Below are 22,795 nucleotides of genomic sequence, written 5' to 3' on the forward strand. Positions count from 1 at the left end.
GATAGCTTTATGTCAACTTGACACAAGCTAAAGTCATCAGAGAGGTGGGAACCTTAGTGGAGAAAATGTCTCCATAAGACGGGGCTGTATAGCAAGCTTGTAGGGTATTCTCTCAACTAGTGATTACTGGGTGAGGAACCAGCCCATTGTGTGTGGGTTCACCCCTGGGCTGGTAGTACTGGGCTCTATAGGAAAGCAGGTTGAGGAAGCCATGAAGAACAAGCCAGCAAGCAGCTCCCCTCATGGCTTCTGTATGGCTTCTGTATCAGTTCCTTCTTCCAGGATTCTGCCATATTTGAGTTTTTGTCCTGACTTCCTTCAGTAATCAACAGTGATTTAGAATTGCAAGCCAAATAAACCCTCCCTTCCCCAGGTTTACTTTGACAACAATGACAGCACATGAAGACCTGCACAAGCTCATGACTGACAAAATCCAAGCAAGGAGAGAAGTGGGGTGGGGAACAAAGTCCCACTGCTAGCTGAGCAGCTATAGAAAATTGATCACTGTTAGGAGAGGAAAATTTAGTTTTCTTTAAGGGCCTAGGACCTGGTAGATGAGCAATGCTTCAGTGGGTGGCCACAACACCGTGAGTATATAGGCAACACAAAGTGGCTTTAATAGGTTGAAAAAAATGAGAACACAATGTTGAGTGGAGATGGGAATGGATCTGATAGGAGTCGGGGGTGTACAAACAGAATACATTTTATGAAATTCTCAAGCATTGATGAAATGTTATTTGGAGAATGTATAGCCTACATTTACTGAGGCTGGCTTTTAAAAGATGTTACGAAGTATCCATGTCACTCCTAACCAGTGGTGGCATCTAGCTTTTATGATGGGACTTACGTCTACAGAGACAAAACGCACTCTCAGAAGCAATGAATGGTGAATGGTCAAAGCCCAGGAGCAACCCGGGGCTGACTAAGAAGGCATGAATGCTTTCTAAAACAGCTGGTGTGAGAGCCAAGCCCCATTATACTGCCTCGCCCTAAGGGCCTGGCTCTGTACTGTACGAGTTTCGCTGAGCTACCCAATCAAACCCTTCCTGGCATTTACTCATTATGTTTTAGACTTAGAATAAGAGAGGTCAGTTAACTAGGAAAATGTTGTTCAGTTGTAAAATGGCAGAGCCTACAATCAAATGCACATCTGTCAGCCTCTGAACCTTTTTGGACACAGTAACACTTTATTAGAGAGAGAGCGGGATCCAGATCTAGCTGCCGGCAGGCTACAGAGAGGGCACAGGATATAAGTACATCTGGTGCTTAATGAAACGGAATGGTAGGAGGTAGTCAGGACCCTGGAATTTGCAATCAGAAAAAAACTGGCTATTAATTACATTCCATTACTTTATATTCTTGAGCAAATAAATCTCTAACTTTCTACACTCCTGCTGCAAAGTTGGGACTATTGTGTGCTTGCCATACTGGGTTCTTTCAAAGAGGAAGTACATTGAAGTGTGTGATGGAAACATTAGCCAATAATATTGCCCTTAATATCATATTTATTTTCAAGGACATAACACTCTGCTAAGCACCAGCTGAAACATAAAGTGCAGAACCAACACATTTATCTCTCCTTTGTTTTAAAAAGAGAGTACGGGGAAGACACAGAGACCCTGGAAAAAGAGCACAGAAATTCATGCTTATGCTTGCAGGGGAGCGAGGCTGTCACTGACAGGATAAGTATTCCCAGAGGTCTTTGGCTTTGTGGCTGCTTCTGCCTCCAGCTAGAAGCTGAATAAAGTCATAATTAACCTGAAGCTTTCCACTAAGGCTGCTGCCGCTGAGTTATGATGTGAAAGCAGTGTAATATGAAATAGCTCGAGTTCGCATGTGTGGAGCCGAATGCTCCAGGAGTTCTGCATAATTGAGATTGGAAAATGTCCATCCCGAGGAAGCTTTGAAAGCTTATCTGAGCCTCTCTTCTTCCCAAAGTTGATGCTTTTGAGTGAGATGCTGTCACTATTTAAAATGTCTGAATTACCCTTGAGTACATTATACCCACCAGCCAGGAGAGGCGTGCTACGGCCCCTCCCCAAATGCAGACATGTTCCATTGTGTGCTCATGACTTAGGCACAAAAATATAATATAAAGGACTTCTGCTTAAAGCATTTTAACTCTGGAGATCTACTTTCCCTATATGGAGGGATTGGTGTTGTGTGCCTGGAGAGGGAGAGGGCAGCTCTCCAATCCACTACACCTGTGGTAGGTGTTGATCGTCAGTATAGTGGTGATTATGCACCTTCAGAATGGCAAGCTGTTGAGCTTGGATGTTTGTTTTTTAAACTCTAGTCTCTCACCAAATTGCTCTCTTTTCACATAAAAATAGCAGATCTTAAAAACCAGTTAAAGTTTAATGCCATCAACACAACTCCTCTTGGTGTTTTTTTATTTGTTTGTTTTCTAGATGCCTGTCAAAATTTCATTTCAGAATCACATAATACAGGGTAGGGATATAAAGAGCTCTTAGCACGCATGTAAGAAGCATCTATTCTCTCTAAGGGGGGTTTCCAGGGATGCTCAGAGGAAGCAGTGTCTGGTAGGAGGTGAAGGCCTAAGCAGGTGACATCCATCTACCGCAGACTTTTGAATTTGGTCATGTAGTTCTTTGCTTGAGCTCCCCTTTCTTCCCTGAACTCCCCAGTGAATTCTCTTCAGCTTTATCTTTTAAAACCAGATCAGATGTCACTTCTTGTCAATCTCCTTCACCCCTTTTAAGCCTGAATCTCTGCTTTCACTTTGAAGCTATGTTTTGTAGCAACTGTCATGCATTCGTTATGTACTCGTTAATTTACAAGTAATAAATGAGGCACCTGGTACAGGACATAGGTGTACTAAGAAAGAAACGATGCCTGCCCTTCCTGAGGGGTTTGAAGGGAGCCAGCAGCTTAATAACTGCAGCATTTGCTCAGACAATGGATGAGAAGCATAGCACATATTCAGGTAGGCCAGAAGAGATCACTTAGAGAAGGTGAGAGAGACAAGCAAAAGAAAGTCCACCAGTTTATCATTAGAATGGGATGGAACCATCTAGACGAAAGCACTGAATATCAGATTCTCCAGATAAAAAGGACAGTGAAAGATGGTGCAGAGAAAAAACCCTTCAGGAGCTTCATGAGCAACCAATCAAACAGCAAAAGATGAGCTTGGAGATGTTGTCAGGGACTTGTAGCTTGAACTCTAATTGGTCTTCATAGTAAAAACCCAGAGTCGGATGCTAGAGGGAGAAAGCCGAACGAAGCTGAACGAGTAGAGAAGCAGTGCAGCCAGTCACTACAGCTCTTATCTCTATGAAATCCTCAGTCCTGAAAAGAGGCTGAGCTCCTGACTTCCTCTGTCTTACATTTCTCTCTGCACCCAGTCATATCACGTCCTGTCTCCACCTCCCTAGTCCTGGGATTAAAGATTTGAGATCCCAAGTGCAGGGATCAAAGGTGGGAGTTCTGTTTCTCTTTTTTAGACTGGTTAAATCTCAAGTAGCCCAATGTGACCTTGAACTTCTGTTCTCTGGCTTCCACTTCCCAAGTGCTGGGATTAAAAGCAAGTGCCACCTCTGCCTGACTTCTATGATTAACTCGTGGTTAGCTCCACCCTCTGATCTTCAGGCAAGCTTTATTTGTTAGGGCAGAAACAAAATACCACCACTGGGAGAGGAGAGCAAAAAGCACCTGTTGTTACCGCAGGGTTTCAGATATCAAAAAGGACCCAGTGAAATTGAATTTTCATAATAATTCTGTGAAAATGAAGGACAGAATGGGCTTCGGGGCTTGTAGACAGGTGGTTCAATCTTAGGCTTTCCCTGAGACCTTGGGATGCAGAGAAGGAATATGACTTCATCTCTACAACTGAAAACAGATTTGACAGCCAGTCACTGCCTGTGGGACCAGGGCCTTGGGGGAACTGAGACTTCAGATCCCGAGACCCCCCCCAACTCTTCCTACCCTAATGGACTGTGGTCATCAGTTACTCCATCAGTCACTGTGATGCTCCTGAGATCCCATGCATTCCCTTTGTGCAACATTGTTTGATTAGCTTCCTACTGACTTCATCCACATGTGTGGCAGCTTTCTGCTGATTCTGTCCCATTTTCTCCTGAAAAATGTGCATAAGATACTGTATTTTCCTTAAGTAAACTTGCTTGCAGGAGGCATCATCTGTTTAAGACTCTCTCATCCCAAACTTACCCATCTTCTTCTTTATTTTCTCATTCCTTCTAGTTATCATCCCCCTTAGGATCCTGCCACTGAAGAATGGCATGGAGGTCCAGGTCAGTCAAGGAGTTGGAAGAATGTGACCATGTCCACGGTTACGTAACTACTAGTTTTATTTCTGTTTTGTGCTTTTACAGCGTTAGATAGTCAAAGGCAGGGCCTTACCACACTAGGCAAGCTCTCTACCACCGAGCTACATCCTCAGCCCCATTTACACTGCAATTGCTCTTCAGTAAGGAGTTACTGTCATTGAAGAATAAAACAGCATCTTGCTTGCCTTTGAACACAAAGTACTTGTCTGCAACGTATAACACAAAACGCAATTTACTAAGCTTTGGTCTCTACCCATAGAAAATGCCAAGAATGAGGAGCACAAGGTATCAATTCTACAGATAGCTATACTAAGATTTATCGTGGGAAACTGCTACTACTTTGTAAGCACTTGAAGAGCTATTTAGAGTTTAGGCAACGGTGCAGAGGTTAATTAAAGAATAAAGCAAAAGGTGTTTTATGTAGGTCTCAGATGATATTTGTTAGTTTCTTGACTTATTTTGGTTTTCTGAGACCGGCTTTTGTCATACAGCTGAGGCTGGCCTCAAACTCTGTCCTCCCACCTCTGCCTTCTCAGTGCTGGAAATACTTGGGTGTGCTACCAAGTGCATTCATTCACTGAGGGTTCTCAGTTGCGACTGCCCATCACAGTCCCAGGCTTACTTCCAGTCCTCAGCACAGGCTGCGCCTTGCATCATATTCTTTTGTCTGGATTTAAACAGGCTTCGCAGGGATGGGCTGAGTCTCATGAGGAAAGAGGTAAGTTTCCACGTGACAAGTATTTTTACTTCATTCTCTCTCTAGATTCAGACAGAGAGCCTTAAAGCTGTGATGAGCGACAAATATCAACTCCTGGACACAAGGACACCCCCCCCCCCCCGCCACCCAGTCTCAGCAGGAAGTGATTAAGGTGAGACAGAGCAAGGAACACATAAGCTCAGAGCCTCTGCCTGAGGCAGGCATTGTCGAACATGCGCCCTGCTCTAAGGACAAGATGGGGTGAGCAGAGAAGCACAGAGATTACTGGAGGAAGGTTTATAGAATTATATTTATAACCCAGAGCAAGCTTTTCTATTTTAGGTATAAGTGAAATATACATAACTTATCCAGCTGTTTCCTTGGTAACAGCTCCCAAGGACCTTGAATTTAGGAAAAGAAAACCTGTCGAGAAGACACCTTTGTGAAGTGCCAAACAGAAACAGAAACATATAAATAGAAAGTGGCCCAAGTATGTCAGTTGTTCTACAAAACGGCAGAATAATTTCAATGCAAATTTTTATAATGACTAATGTAATACTTCTTAGGTAAAAGCACATACATTTGAATAAAATAGCTTAGAGCATTCATAGATGGGTGTCCATAGTCCTATTATGAAAGCTCCATTTAATTTTCCACACTCCATGGAGTAATAACATTTTGTTTGTGTTGTGATATAATATAGTAATAAACTACAAAATAATGTGGATATTTAAAAAAAAAATAGGAAGGTCAGAGAAACGGCTTAGCTGGGAAAAATCTGACAACCTGAATTTGATCCCCAGGCCGCACCCACATGGTAGATGCAGAGGACTGACCCTCACAGATTGTCCTCTGACCCCCACCTATTCTCCTACACACACACACACATACACCACACACACACATACACCACAGACAATGGATTAAATTAGTAAATGTTACAAAATTACATTCTGTGTTGAAAGTTCATTCCTTGCAGTCTGTGTGTAGCTGTGGACTCCTGCATGCATGCATGCATGTATTCCAGTTGACGGGCTCTTGAAAGAAAAGTTTTACTAGAGTGATTATCCTAACTCTATGGACTATTCTTTATAGGGAAAACAAATTAACAATCAGTTCAGATACTATCTCTGAAATAAAACTATATATAAAACATTATGTTACAGTTGGACATAGTGCAGTATGTATGTACTAAATGAAGCTTCATATTCTCAATGGGGAAGATTTCAGGTGTGTGTGTGTGTGTGTGCTAGTGTGCGCATGTGTGTGCACGCACGCACACACATACTCTCTCACACACACACAAAGAAAGACTGCACCCTTAGTCTAAGATTCTGTCCATTTGATGCTTATCTCCTCATTGAATCCCACTGCTCATGACAGTGGGCACGAAGTGATTCTGAATAAATAGTTCAGAGTTAATAGGTGACTTTGCAGAAGGACATTATAAGGCTGGAACCTGAAGGCTAACATGGAAGGGACAGAAAATCCTGGAAGGCAGGACACCTGTATGGGAATAATTCATGTATTATTATGTTTGATAAGAATGATTCATTCTACGTGCTCAGCATATGCGATTCAGGCTGGTGTGGTGGAAGACACCTGTAATCAAAATGCTCACGAAGCTGTAGAAAAGGGTTTCATATGTTTGATACCAACTATACTGCACAGGGAGACACTTTCTCAAAAACAAACACAAAATCCAAAACACAAAGATCAAAAATAACAAAGGAAATAGGTGAGGAAAAAGAGTATGTCCTGATGTCCTAGGTACTGATTTGCATTTTGTTTATCCTTACTGGGACTTTTATGTTTTAAAAGGGGTTTAGATGTTCTACTTTGTAATCTGTGACCGGGGTATTCTGTGGTCCTAAGGTAGAACTTGCTGTTGCTATTTTGTGGAATGGTCCTGATGTCTGATTTCATGCTAAACCCTGGTGTTTCTACCCATAGACCTGGGCTGCACTCAACAGAAGTGTCCTTCTGGAAGAGGGCAGCACTTAGGGTGAGGTTTGTTGTGCTTTGAATAAGAGAGTGAGGTGCTCAGCCCTAATTGGGTCCCTCCCTCAGCAAACCTCAGGGAACATCAGCAAAGAGTTAGCAGACAGAAAGTCGAGAATTCAGGAGCAAGATGGTGAGGACGAGCTCTGGGAAATGCAAACCTCTGCACTTGGCTGTGGACGAGCGCTGGGAAATGCAAACCTCTGCACTTGACTTGGCTGTGGCACTCATTTTTTCCTGCACCAGTTGTAGTTACCCGTGTATGACCTGTACACAACCCATTCTCGAAAAATCCAGTATGGATGACACAACACTCTAGTAAATGGGACAACAAAGAATGCAGACGGTGCCAAAAGGAAAAAAAGTCCCTTGTGGTTTAGGAGTAACTTAAACGAACATGTTCAGGAACTTTAAAGTCAGGTCCTAAGTTAAATAGTACACGTTCACATTCCACTACCACACATTGTAAATACTAGGCTGAAGAGAAAAGATGAAGAAAGAAACGAAGGCATTGCCCTGGATCATAGACGGAATGCCACTGTAGCTTGAACGACTTTGCTCCAGGAGCTTATGTAAACAATCACCAAAACACCTGTATCTGAAATAGTCTTTTTTTTTTTTAAAGACTCACATTTGAGAACAGCAGTACTTTCTTTTTAGCACTGGTTTACTTATTTATCATAAGTTTATTTACCTATTAGAAGTTTCTTCTATAACTTACTTGAAATCAGTATCAAAACTCTTTATGGGAGTAAATTTCAATGTGATAGCATCCGTGGCACTGAAGAAGAACCAGACAGCTCACATTTACACATGTGCAAAGGTAAGTGTTCAAATTGAAATCAGACACCAGCTTCCTTAATGTCAGATGGCGAGATATCACAACTCTCCTGAAGCTGTTCTTCCCCGTTCCAAAGATACCTACAATAATGACTGGGTAGCTTCTATAATGGGAATCGAATATGGCTTCTGGAGAAAAAAATCAAAACACGAGAGAATTCAGTGAAGGAAATGGAAGGAGGAAAAGGTTCAGGCAGGCAATCAGCTGAAGGCAAGAATGAGGCTGAACCCAACAGATTGACACCAGTCAGTGAGAGCCAAGACTAATGCAAGTAGATACGTTGTTCCAAATCTGACATAGATTTAAGAGACAGTCACAGAAAGTCAGAGAGCTACATCCTGCTACAAACCTGGCTTGCTAGGAATCAACTGAGTAGAACTAACCACGAAGTACACCCTGGCTCCCTTTCAGGAACTATAGTCAGAGGTCGACTAGATCCGAGCTTAAACAGATACTATTTTGGAAATCATCAGGGACACTGTTTTCTCTCAGCCTGCCTTTCTTAAAGAAGCCTCCCTGCCTCCTCCAGGGTGAAAATAAGCTGCATTCCCTACACTTTTCACCTCCCTTGCTTCAGTATCTCGATTTCTTCTGACTTGAAGAGGCAGGACTTCCTTGTGTCTGTCCATGACTCGCTTTTCAATGTTGGGCACAGTGCCTCATAGCGGATACACGAAAACAAAAGGTTTGTGGAAAACATACAAGAATGGAGCCTAAACAGTGGTGCCGTTGACGAATAGTGAGTTCTGTCAGTAGCCTCGGCGTCGTTCCTCAAGTACATCATTGTTCCAGGAGGAGGCACAGGTCGCGTTAATGCTCGGCAGAGGCTTGCTTCCCCCTCATTAAGCATAGCAACGCACAAACAGTGTGTGAGCCCCGTGAAAATTAAGCAAGTTATTTTCCAATGTTAGCAATCTGTATTTGAGAGGTACATTTTCCCTCAGTCGTTTCTTTGATTTATTACCTCGTGCCACAGAAACCAGGAACGGTACTTTTTCATTTTCGGTTTTAATCTATTTCTCTAGACAGCTTTGTTAGGAAAAAATGGAGCCCCAGGGCTGTTTTCTTTCACAGTTCAGAATGTCAGAAGGTTCAAGAATTTCCTGCGTGTGTAGCAAGCAATTTTCTATTGCAAAGGGCGGGAGTCCTGGCCTGTAATATCCTTGACTGCGATCGCTTTGGTAAAGATAATTCTACCCCTCGTCTGCTGACTCACATCACGCTGTAAAGGATGGACGTTCCCAGGCTGCTAGTCATCAGCATCATCATGGCCATTGACCGTGTACTGCTGGTCAATGTGCTAAGCCATCAACATGCATTATCTGCTCAGGGCTCTGATGGGGGAGGGGAAAATCATTTAGTCACCCCTGAGTGTATGATTTATGAATCCTCTCTACAACTCTCCCCCCACAGGGAGGCCAACATGTAAATAATGAACTGTAGTCTGCAGATGTAATGAGAGCCGCAGGAGCTACACACCCGACAATGGGGTGCACAGAGGAGGGCGTCTGCTCCCCGGGGAACACAGCACACTCCTGGCAGAAAGGATGGCCAAACTGAGTCTTGGAAGATGACAGAGTGATGGAGGAAGGTCATTGGCTAATAAAGGAACTGCCCTGGCCCATTTTATTGGTTAGAAGATAGGTGGGAGGAGAAAACAGAACAGGATACTGGGAGGAAGAGGAAGTGAGCTCAGAGTCTCGACATCTCTCCTCTCCGGAGCAGACGCCTGAGAGAGACGCCATGCCCCGCTCCCGGGATGGACTAGGCTAGAATCTCCCCGGTAAGCGCACCTTGGGGTGCTACACACAGATGATTAGAAATGGGATAAATTAATATGTGAGAATTAGCCTAGAAGAGATTGGGCCAAGCAGATTAAATGAATACAGTTTGTGTGTTGTTATTTTGGGGCATGAGCTAGCCGAGCAGGCGGCTGGGGTGTTGGGGACGCAGCCCCGCTGCCCTAATTACTACAACAGAGGAGCTGCCATGTGGTCTGGAGAAGAGGGAAGGAGGAACGAAGGGAAATTACATGAGAAGAATTAGTGAGAACTAGGAATGGATCAAGGCTCTTGCCTGACTTGGGCATGGAGTAAAATGGGAGAGAAGGTCCTTTTTATGGCTGATATTAAATCTGCAATATTCTCATGTTTAAAATAACTGCTGAGGGGCTGTGGAGAAAGCATGGAGGAGGCCTTCTGTTTGGTCGCCGCTGAGAAACATTTCATATCAGCACTGAGATTTGTCTCCTTTTCTTTCTTTCTTTCTTTCTTTCTTTCTTTCTTTCTTTCTTTGAGACAGGGTCTCACTTTTTAGCACAGGCTGGCCTGGAAATTACTACGAAGCCTAAGCTGACCTCAAACTTGCAGTAATCCTTCTGCTTCACCCTTACAAATGCTGAAATTACAGAGGTATGCCATTATGCCCAGCTAGGACACATTTCTCATCTACAGTACTGGGAATATTTACATTTGCTTGTGTGTCACTCATCACAGTGATGCCCTGGGCACTCTCACAGAGGTTCTACCATTGCCCAGATATTTCACCAAAACAGATGCATGGGGAAGTTACATCCTATTATTCAAATAAGGAAATTCAACTTTTTTTTTCTGTTTGCCAACATCACACAGTTCATATATCTGTGAGCCACCCATCGACTCAATCTGTTTCTTGACAGCTAACTGTTTCCGACAGTTAGGAAATGACTGCACATCACGCTCAATTACTACGTTCAGAGGCCTAAAGGGCCTGATGGTTTAAGGCAGTTCATTTGAAGATTCTTCTATGTGTGGTAATTATAACCTCTCAGTTAATATTTTATTATGTAAAATAAGGTACAGAGAAGGGTGTCCGTTACTCCTATAACTAGTATACAGAGAATAGCTATGCTATCCAAAATGATCACAAGAGTTGAGGCAACAAGACAGGTTCAGATGCTGGAGTCTAGGGATGTGGTTCATAGACATCTCGCAATATTAAAATGGTGTGTTCAAACTAAGTCTGATAAAATACAACAAGTAGTAGCATACAATGATCATAATATCCCATTTTATCTGTTCAGATGGAGTAACAAGAGACTGAGTTGATATAAATAAAATGGAAATTCTGCCCAGAGCAATGTAGCAAGGATTGTATCCAAAGCATTTGATTGGAGAGTCTCAGACATGCAAAATATCTCTTAGAGAACATCACTGAAAGTTTTTCTGAGCAACAAAGGTACAAATGTTCCAAATTAATGCCAGATTGGCCACTATTAAGGTACTGAATACTTCATAGCTGCTGTGGTCATTATTTGAATGTAATTGGTCCCCTTAAGCTCGTACTGAGTGACACTATTAGGAGCTGTGACTTTGTTGGAGTAAGAATGACCTCGTTGGAAGAAGTGCATCACTGTGGAGGTAAAATTTAAGCTTTCATATATGCTCAATATACCACCCACTAAGACACACTTTCCTGTTGTCTAAAAGATGTAGGTCACTTTGCCAGCACCATGCCTATCTGAACGCTACCATGTTGCACCGTGATGATAACAGACTGGACCTCTGAATTAAATCTCTATTAAATCTTTCCTTTATAAGAGTTACCATGGTCATGGTATCTTTCCACAGCAATAGAAACTTAACTAAGATAAAAGTTGGCGCCAGGAATGGGGTACTTCTGTGATAGGCCTAATCATGGTTTTGTTTGGAGCAATATGGTCTTTGGTACATTGCGTTGGTGTTAGAAAAGCAGTGGAATGTTTAAGTGCTGCTTAATGGGACATATTAGTAGGAACATGGAAGACAGCAATGCTGAATATGACTTGTTGAACTGCGGATGCCTGGATCAAGAGGTTTCCGAGAGAAGAATTTTAGCATGCTGCCTTAAACTTGTTCTTGTGCTCTTTTGGTGAAGAATATTGCTGCTTTTTGCCACTGTTTGAAGAATCTGCCTGAGGCTAAAGTGAAGAGTTTTGTATTCATTCCCTTGGCAGAGGAAATCTCAGAACAGTCTAGTATACACTAAAAGTGGTATTAGTTGTAACTTTAATGAAAAGTTATAATGGAAAGGAGCAATCTGAGCAGCGTAAATTACAAGATGTAATTTTTTTTTTTGGTTTTGTCAAATGTTTTATTGAGTGTAGACATCTGGAGTACTGTAAAACATGCATTATCTGTAGATTCAAAAAGGAGCAAGCCACATTGTCTTCACTGTCAAATGTGTCAGGCTTGGCATACATGATGGAGATTAGTGAAGTATCAGGAGAGTAATATGGTTCTTGAAAAGCTTCTACAGTTTGAAGTAGGGTCTTAATCACGTGAGAAGCAAAGCTGTTCATGCTTAGCAATTCACATTTCATTGAGGGTACACGGTATCTTATAATTTAAAAACAAATAAGAATAATTTGTTTGTAGAAGATTCCCACTCCTAACTTTGTCTCTTTAGATTTCAGAAACTTTAATTTAAAAAACAAAATCCCCAAGCCCAATATATGCATTTTAGAAGTTGTATATTTATCTGAGCAACTAAAATTTATTTCTTTTTCGGTTGCTGAGGTGTATTAAATTTGAAGAAGATAATATCTTCATCTTCAACAATATAATTTCTGCCTTGTTGCCTGTATTTTCCAGCAGCCTTGACTGCATTCTCAGACCCCTCCTCCTTAAAGTCCTCGTACTTCATTACTTCAGCCATAATAAAGCCCTTTTCAAAATCTGTGTGAATCTTTCCTGCAGCCTGAGGAGCCTTCGTTCCTTTCCTGATGGTCCACGCATGCACTTTGTCTGGGCCTGCAGTGAAAAAGTATTCTAGCTGGAGTGCTGCAAACCCAGCCTTAATGATCTTTGGCAGAGCGCTTTGTGTCACGTTCGCTTCCAGATACTTCTGTCTCTCCTCGGCACTCAATTCTTGCAACTTGAGTTCCAAGGCCCCACTGAAAGGAATGACCAAGGCACCTGGGTCAGACTTGTCCACCCAGTCTTTAATTTTTATCAACCATTTGTTTTTCTTTCTTATATAGTCTTTTTCAGAAAGATTAACCAAGTAGACCATTGGCTTTGAGGTCAAAAATAAGTGCTTATTCAACACTTCAATCTCCTTGCATTCCAATCATGATAGAAGCGTACAGGTTTCTTTTGATCTATAACCCAGGATTTGACTTTGCACATTATATCATATTCAGGTTTTAGTTTCTTATCTCCTCCTCGCACAGCCACCTTCTCTAGTTTATCTATAATGGGCCCAATCATTTCCTCATCTTTCAGCTGAGGCTCTTCATGAATTATTTCTATATCTCGAATGGGATCTACACTTCCTTCAACATGCGTGATATCATCATCTTCAAAAGCACGTGTTAGATGAAAGATCCCATCACAGGCACTAATATGAGATAAAAAGGCATTCCCCAAGCCCTGCCCATTGGGAGCTCCTTTCACAAGGCCAGCAATATCCACTACATTTAGGAAAGCAGGAATCTTGCTTGCTGGCTTGTGATACTGGCAGAGGAAATCAAACCTCTCATCCGGCACAGGCACCCTGCTCTCATTAGGATCGATAGTGCAGAAGGGGAAGTTCTCTGCGGAAGCTTGACTATTGGTTAGTACATTGAAGAAGGTGGACTTCCCAACATTTGGCAATCCAACAATACCAATTTTCATTGAGGTGCCAAATCTTCCAATGATTGGGGGTGGTTTAATTCCATCTCGTCCCTCTTTCGGGGGCATCTTGCAATGGGTTGACGATCACGCCGGTACCGGGCTACAAAACCAGTGTAGCCGGCAACCGGAGGTGGGGAGGAAGGCGGAGAGAGCGCAGGCCCGGCCCTCTGTCGAGCTGCCACAAGATGTAAAATTTAATAAAACAATGAATACCAAAAAGTGAGGTGGAGCTAAATCCTCTGTTCAAGGAGATAAACAGAACGAGAAATGGAATAAAGGCAGTGGTGGCCTTAGGGCAAGATCCTACCCAGCTAAATTTCCCATTTGTGAAAAGGAATTAAAGCAAGTCTTAGAGCCCAGGGTGGTGGAACACACTTTCAGTCCCAGCACTCAAGAAAGAAGAGGTTTGCAGATCTCCTGGTTTGAGGCCAGTCTGATCTAGAGTTCCAGTTTCAGGACAGTCAAGCTTTGGCAATGAAGGACAGAAAACTAGTGAAGACGTAATTGACCGTTTCCAGCCCCAGTAAACAACAGAACTTGGCAGTTTGGGCCACATGGTTCTGGAGCTAAGGATAGTAAAAAGGGACTATGGAATTTGACCCAAGATGAAGCAAAGTCACCGAGACCAGGCCTGTGTCAGGGTTGTCCCTGAATGGAGGCCTAGTTGAGAAGGCACTGGGTGAAGCTGTGAAGTTGAAGCCTGGGTTGCCTTGGAGACCTTAAGATGTTAGAGAGGCCAGAGTTGTGGGACACCTGCCAAAGAAAGCTGCTAACAGGGAGTGGAACCAGCCCAAGAGAAAGAAGTGTGTTGTAGTCAACAAAGCTGAACAGAGTTGGAAATCTAACAAGTGTTTTGACGTTAAACCTGGAGATGCATATTTCAAAGTTTGCCCAGCTGATTTTCAGCTTTGGTCCAGTATTTCCTCACTATGCTCCCTTCCCTATGTTCTGGACTGGTGATGTATACCATGTATCATTATATGTTGAAAGTATGTGATCCCTTTTTTGATTTTAATTTTATAGAGGCATTAGAGTTAGATTCCATGGATCTCAGAAGCAGTTTTGTACTTTTAAACAATGTTGAGACTGTGATAGACTATGGGGACTTTTGAAGTTGGACTAAATGTATTTTTGTATTATTATAATGTTATGAGATTATGGAGGCCAGGGAGTGGAATGTGATGGTTTGAATGTAATTGGCCCCCACAAGCTCATAGGGTGTGGCACTATTAGGAGCTGTGGCTTTCCTGGAATAGGTATGTTCTTGTTGGAGGAAGTGTCTCATTGTAGAGGTAGACTTTGAGGTCTCATACATACTCAAGACACTACTCAATGAAACACACCACTTTCTGTTGCCTGCAAGATATAAGTCGCTTGGCTACTTCTCCAGCACCACTCTCTTCCAGCCTGTCTTCACACCACCATGGTGTACCATGATGGTAATGCGCTGAACCTGTGAACTGTAAGTCACTTTAAATGTTTTCCTTTGTAAGAATTGCCTTGGTCATGGTGTCTCTTCACAGCAACAATAACTAAGACAACTGCCGAGCACTGTTCTTGGCATAAAAGGGCCAGGAAGGGTCAGAAATCAATCATTAATCATCAATAATACTTCTTTGGCTTATGGAACTACCATTAGAGAACACACAATAAGCCAACATACATACATGCTACATACAAGTATATGCATGTAGGGCTGTAGTATCATAACATGTTAGGGAAAAAAGCACAGAGGAAGAAGCAGAATAGGGACTGGTTGAGAAGAGAAAGGAAACAGTAAATAACGTTGATGAGGGGAGGGGAAGAGGGACTAACCTGGAGGAAATAAGAGGATTTTATGTACATGTATGAAGTTATTATGCATTCTAGTGATTCTAGTGTATGATATGTAGTATAGTGAATACATGTTAATTTTTTTAACCAAAGAGATTTATGTAGGGCAGAGAGTGAATTATGCTACTGGGATATATTTGAAGCTGCATGAGAGTGGGTAGGCCATGTGGGTGCCTAAGGAAGAAGCTAGTATAAGACTCCAGAGTGGGTTGAAGTATCCAAGTCCTAGAACTCCAGGAAATCAGGAGGCTGGAGTGAGGGAGGGAGCCAGGAAAGCAGCCAAGCTGAGGGCTGGCGTTAATGGAAGAGCAGCATGTATAGACAATGCTGTGCCTTTTAGACTTCTTTTAATTGGTTCTAGCTTCGACCCAAAGAAAATGGTGATACCCTGGGGACGTTAGGAGAGGTGTCCTGATCTGACTGGGTCCTTAGCACTTTACTCTGCCTGTTCTAGTTAGAATAGAAGAAAAAAAAAAAACAGCATGAGGGTGGAAGCAAGGAGCTGGGCTCAGAGGTTTCTGCAAGAATTCAGCACAGAGATGGTGCCATGATGTCTTAGAGCAGACAGGGAGCAGGAGGAGGTTGAGAGAAACTCATCGGGCTGCTCTGCACCACAATGGCAGGATCCTAAGTTGTTACTGCACTGAGTCCCATCTAGGTGACCGAGTATTTAACTGTGCACTATACTGTTCCCCTCTGAAAGCAACTGAGCTTGTCGCCTGTGTAAGGCGTTGTGCCTCCACTGAAGCTAGATGAGGTGAAGTGATTGTCCTTGTCCTCCAAGAGCTACCTGCCTATGGACAGGACAATGGGGGTGCACCTTACTGCGTGCGGAGTCAAGAACATGGCCACAGAACATTTACTCAATGAAGGTAGACAATTTTAGGGGTGGAAGGGAGATCTTTGAAAACAATGCATAAAGGTGGTTCTTGTCTACATGGAGTTTATATTGAGTAGCATGAGACAAATATGTATTGTGGAGGCCTAAAAATGTGAGCCTATTTCCACCTTGTCTGATGGTCAGAGAGTTTGAAAGCTGCTCAAAATTGTTGACAAATGTAGCCACACCTCCTGATTCAGGATGTGGTTACTTGGCTCTTTTGGCATTAAGATGGCTCAGACAAGTAGGTCCATTCCATCCTGACAGATGGTCAGAATATGAAAACATACTCTGCTTCTTCTTTTGTAATATTAAGTTACCTGGGGAGTGGCTCCCTCAGGATACTTGATCTAGGGTGGCTTCATTGCCTAGATGGCTTGACGCATCAAAGTATTAAAGCAATTAACTGTTTGAGTTGTCCTTTGTATCATGTTAAAGAAGTCTTTTGTTGCTTTCTTCCCGCTTTCAGTATTGGGGTATTAAAAGTGTATGGAAAATTAAATGTGGGCGATTTCAATATTCACTGGAATTCCCTCCTGATACTATTCTGTTTTTCTGTTTTATTATTTTTGCATCTTTCTACTCTTTACTTATATTTCTCACCCCATGTTCCTACCCTGGTAAGTGGCAGGTCCCTGACAATGTGTATTTTGTAGCATACTAAAGGTGATAAAGACAGACTTCATGGTAATCAAACTATGTGTTCTAGAAGTTAAAAATTAGGCATGAACCCTTGTCCACATAAAAGAGAACATCTGTTTAAAGTCTATAAGAGACTATGCAATGTCTTTAAAATATGTAGGTTCATCTATACTGGCCAACAGACTAGCTGGACTTCAAAGTATATGATTAAGTCCCTAAATAATTATATGCGAAATATAATGCCGTTCATGTAAAATGCATTATAGTCATACTTACATAAATATATGCATACATGCAAGTTTCTAGGTGTATGTGTGTTCATATAAGTATACAAAAACATTTTGAAAAACATAAAGTGTTCCATTGTACTTAAGATCAAAAGGTCTTTCCTTTGCTCCATGTCTGAAGGTCTTTGAAGAATGTGGTTCCAACCCAGAAGGTGAGTCTACAGATTATTCCTAGAAGGGAAAGAGCTAAAGAAAGCTGACACGAGCAGGGATGGGATTTTCTCCACAAAGAAGCAGCACAGATCACTCACATCTGGCGTCTGCAGTAGATGCCTGAAAGGTGCTTGCTCTTCCTCATTCTGGATACCAGCAAGACTCTCCTGGCTGAGGAGATGCAACCGGAGGCCGGATGCAGCAGACACACTGAGTGGCTTAGCAGAGTAAGCAGTGGGAACAGATGAAGGCTCCTGCTGCAGAAGCCTGAACCTGAGAACCATCTAGATTCTCCCAGAGTTAACCGAGAGGCATCACCTCCACTGATGGGGATGATTGCCTGAGTGAGCTAGCTATAGGCGATCATGGAAAGTGAGCTTTACAACACGGCAAAGTACTGGATTGGCCTGGCCAGAAAGAGACTTGAAAATGACAGAGATTAGGTAGTGGGTAGGTCTTCTGACAACCCCTTTGCACCTCAGTCACATAAGGCCCTGCGAGTGGAAAGAATGACCACAAAATACCAGAGAGCAATTTGGAAATGCAGGTACGGAGGCCTCAGACCAGGGAATCATGGGAGAAATTGGACTTCCCACCCACAAATCCCTCTCATTAGGTCGGATACATGGGGTAACTTGTTTGATTTCTTGAGACTAGCAGCCTTCTCTTCCACCTGTGGAGACTGATAAAAAAGATGGTTCAGGGGAGACAGGAGTCAGACTGCTCCACAAGAAAAACTACGGAGTTTACAATATTTCCATGGTTTCATTTATTTGCTTTGATTTCTTATTTTTATTTATTATTTTAAGTTGTATTTTTATATTTATTTTTAATATTGGGGACCAAAAGCTAGGGACTTGCGTAAAGCACTCTGATGGTAAGCTAAATCTCCAAACACTATTATTTCTTATTTATTCTTTTCTACCCTGATTGTTCTGCTATTTTAGTGCTGCCTGCATAGACATTTATGCCTTCCCTTTCTCCCTCTAAGCTTTCATTTTTCAGCCTTTTCTCTTCTGTATCTTAGCACTCTGACCTGTAAACTTCCTTCCTCATGCATAGTACAATCCTTTCTTTTTCCCTTGACCATTCTCTTCTCATTTTACTATTTAGTCCTTGACACTCTTAGCTCTAAAAAAGGCTATAAACTATATTTGCCAGTCAGTACAGTGGTACCAATGTCTTTGAATATTGACTGGGATACAAAAATATCTCCCACTGCAAGTTAACACCAGAACTTCTGACCAATCGTTGTTACTATAGTTAGTGTCTTTGTTAAATAGTACACACAAGCACAAAGTAAGGAAAAGTGGAAAATAAATCTGGAGAATACATTCATTCCAACATCTATGCAAGCACAATAAAAAAACCTATGCAAAAAAACCTACCAAACAAACAAAAATACACAACCCCTAAATATGAGGAAATAAAGATAATGATACAGCTAAAATAATATTAAAAATATTACAGAGCCCTTGTTTTTAAAAAGTGCTCATGACCACAACAATGTCTATAATAAGGATGATATGAAGAAATGAGTGAAGGCTTTGAAAATAAAGTTGGCCACGTGGACGAAAGCCTGGAGATGAAAGAATTAATGAATAAAATTAAAAGAAACAGTAGAAAACATCATCAATAAAGAAAACCAAACAGAACAATACATCTCAAGGATGGAAGGCAAAATGAAGACAATACTTCACGCTCACATACCTGAAAACAAGGATCAAATCTTCTAAGAACCCCGAGTTTTACTCAAGGAATGAATCAATGAAGCCTCAGAATCAAGGGGGAAGAAGGAGCTGGAATAAACCCTACAACCACAGTCAACATTGTCCAAAGTATGAACAAGAAGTGAGCATCTAAAGACAAGGGACACATAGAACTGCAGACAGACATGACCAGAGAAGACTCTCTCTACAGCATATAGTCAACAGGCCAAAACACCAAACAAAGATATAATGCTAATGACAGAAAGGAAAACATTCCCAAACACTAGCTGTCTTAGGGCTCTGCAGCTGGGACAAAGTACATGACCAACAACTTGAGGAGAAAAGGGTTAATTTCTGCTCACATCTTCTGATCATAATCTACCTTGAAGGAAAATGAAGAAGCAGGAAGTAAAGCAGAGGCGATGGAGAAGTATTGCTTTCCAGCTTTCTTATGATTTAAAGACCAATCACTCAGGGTTTACTGATGGAGGAAGGTCATTGGTTATATAAAAAGAAACTGCTTGGCCCTCATTGGTTAGAAGATAGGTGGGAGGAGTAAACAGAACAGAATGCTGGGAGGAAGAGGAAGTGAGTTCAGACTCCACAGCTCTCCTCTAGGGAGCAGAAGCCTCAGAGAGACGCCATGCTCCCCATGCTCCTGGCTCCTGGGCAGACACACGCAATGAAGCTCCGACCCAGGATGGACGTGGGCTAGAATCTTCCCAGTAAGACCGGTGATCACAGATTATTAAAGATGGGTTGATCGGGATATCAGAATTAGCCAGTAAGGGCTAGAGCTAAAGGGCCAAGCAGTGTCTAAAAGAATACAGTTTCCGTGTAATTATTTTGGGTAAAGCTAGCCGTGGGGGCGGTCGGGTGCCGGGGACGCAGCCCCGCCACTCTTATTACTACAGTTTACACCATGCCCCATGGTCTGGGCCCACCAGACCATGACTGATTAATTAATTTGTCAATCATTAATTAAGAAAATACCCATACAAACTTGCCTATAGGCAATCTGGTGGAGGTATCTTCTCAACCAAAGTTCCCTTTCCCAGATATTTCTAGGTTTGTGTCAAACTGAAAAACTAGCAAGCCACCAAAACCAAAATAACATCAAATTTCTCATCATCAACCCTAAAGTCATGGAACAATTAATTTTAAGCTTGGAATATAAACAACGTGCAGGAGCTATTTTTTATTTCTATCAAAGTTTCCTCTTAAAAATAATATAAACTTACTACTAGAACCCAATTTGGAAAGAATTCCAAGAAGTACTTACTGATAGCATGTTGAGATCATGAGCTATACGGCAATGTCATAGAATGCGAGGACAGACACATAAAGAAACCAGGTTCTCCTAGTCCTACTTTTCCAATGACATGATCAGTAACTTACTTCACTCCTGACTTAGTTCAGGGCATCACAGGGGCTAGAGGCCAAGCAGGAAAAGTAAGCTACTGAGCCACTGTATAGACTCCTCTACTTGCTGACCAGTGTTAATTATTCAGAGCAGTGAACTTCTCTTATAAATGTGCCCAGACTGCCCAACGATGGGGTCCAGCAAGGAGGCTGCATCTGCTGCTGTTACCCAATCAGTCCCACCAACCAGTTTTAAATGCTGTCACTGTTGATCTGGTCACAAGAATGGCACCAGGAGGCTCAGGGAGAGAAGGTCTGGACTGTTGAAAAGTCAACACAGAAAGTAGACAGGGGCAGGGTAAGGACGAGAGTGCATAGCAGTATAGCCAAGGAACCTGAACCTGAGAGAATGGTAGTCCCTCTCTGCTGTGCAAGGCTTAGGTTAAGCTATACCAAAAATGTGCTCTGGAACCAAGCTCGGTGCTTTTGATGACACACAAATGGACTCAGGCAGGTAGGCCTGACTCCTAAAGAGCCTGAGCTGGGGAAAGACCCGCCAACGGAAATTTGATTCTTATTTCACCAGGGGAAAGATTATAACTGGTTTGGGGCTTGGGGGAGGAGAGCAGGGGATTTTGGTACAGGGAATTCTGGAAGAATAGCCTGTGCTCAAGAGAAGCTTCTCATTAGGCAGACTATTAGTTCTCATCAGCATCCAATAAGACTGAAGAAAACAGTAGTCCAAAAGGGGAGACAACCCATATTACCCCAGTGAGAAAGAAATACCAACTAAGGACTGGCATTTTACATTATTGATTGTTTTTATTTGCATAATTTTTCCTTATTTACTTCCTTCTGCTTTTATTTTTAAATGATTTCTTTTTAGTACTTTAACTTTTAAGCTACTATTTTTAACTTTGATCTCACCAGAAAAGCTTTTAGGACTTACAAACATCTTTTTTTTTTTAATTTATTTATTTATTAAAGATTTCTGTCTCTTCCCCACCACCGCCTCCCATTTCCCTCCCCAAATCAAGTCCCCCTCTTTCATCAGCCCAAAGAGCAATGAGGGTTCCCTGCCCTGTGGGAAGTCCAAGGACCACCCACCTCCATCCAGGTCTAGTAAGGTGAGCATCCAAACTACCTAGGCTCCCACAAAGCCAGTACGTGCAGTAGGATCAAAAACCTATTGCCATTGTTCTTGAGTTCTCAGTAGTCCTCATTGTGTGCTATGTTCAGCAAGTCCGGTTTTATCCCAGGCTTTTTCAGACCCAGGCCAGCTGGCCTTGGTGAGTTCCCAGTAGAACATCCCCATTGTCTCAGTGTGTGGGTGCACCCCTCACGGTCCTGAGTTCCTTGCTCGTGCTCTCTCTCCTTCTGCCCCTGATTTGCACCTTGAGATTTCTGTCCGGTGCTCCAATGTGGGTCTCTGTCTCTGTCTCCTTTCATCGCCTGATGAAGGTTAATATTCAGGAGGATGCCTATATGTTTTTCTTTGGGTTCTCCTTCTTATTTAGCTTCTCTAGGATCACGAATTATAGGCTCAATGTCCTTTATTTATGGCTAGAAACCAAATATGAGTGAGTACATCCCATGTTCCTCTTTTTGGGTCTGGCTTACCTCCCTCAGGATAGTGTTTTCTATTTCCATCCATTTGTATGCAAAATTCAAGAAGTCCTTGTTTTTGACATTTTGAGATCCCCAGACAGTTAGCCTGCACCTTATCCAGGACACATGAGGTGCACAGTGTCCCCTGTTACAAGTCAATGACAGGACTACAAGTTAAAGGAGCTACAGCCATCACCTCTCACAATAGTAACAGGAAACAGGAAGACAGCCCACCAGAGAAACTCACAGAAAACTGCAAAAGCAAAAAGAGTGACATAAAGGAGAAACATTTCAATGGGAAGGAACATTTTTCTCAATAAACACACGAAGCAGAACAAGAAAGACCATACACATGAGACAACAGAATATTAAGACATCTCAGTGGTCACTATTCAACTCCTCCATATCAGAAACCAAGACCCTGGGATAGCTGCATGTCAGAGGAAGAATTCAGAGCCCCTCGCTTAAAAAGTATCAAAAACCATATAGAGGGCTCAAATAGGCATAGAAACAAAGCAATAGATAAGGATCCTTAAGAGGCCTTTCTACATGTTAATAAAGATAAAAATTAATGAAGAAAACATAGAAGCATTAATATTTGTGTAGTTTACCTAGAGGCTTCCACTTTCATAAAACACACACCAGGGAAAAGGCACAGGTAGTGACAGAGTTATAAAGGGATAGTTAAGGAGCTGACTCTCATACGAAGTAGCTCTTCCAAACTAAAAATTAGCAAAGAAACAATAACCTCAAAGAAAATAAAACATCGCAGAAGAAACTTAGCCAAGAAGATGAAAGACCTCAACAATGAACACTTGAAATCTCTGGAGAAAGACTGA

At 42.2% G+C, this 22,795-nt stretch overlaps 1 protein-coding gene and 1 pseudogene across 2 annotated transcripts in view; both read right to left on the minus strand.

Moving 5' to 3' along the window:
- Positions 1-22,795, minus strand: part of LOC121442241 (janus kinase and microtubule-interacting protein 2) — a 157,364-nt gene that overhangs the window by 57,946 nt on the left and 76,623 nt on the right. The window lies entirely within an intron of this gene.
- On the minus strand, positions 12,359-13,548 carry LOC121442242 (annotated as a pseudogene).

Source organism: Microtus oregoni, unplaced genomic scaffold, assembly GCF_018167655.1.
Source record: "Microtus oregoni isolate MIOR12 unplaced genomic scaffold, Mior012 000088F_ref0000325, whole genome shotgun sequence".
Classification (NCBI taxonomy): Eukaryota; Metazoa; Chordata; class Mammalia; order Rodentia; family Cricetidae; genus Microtus; species Microtus oregoni.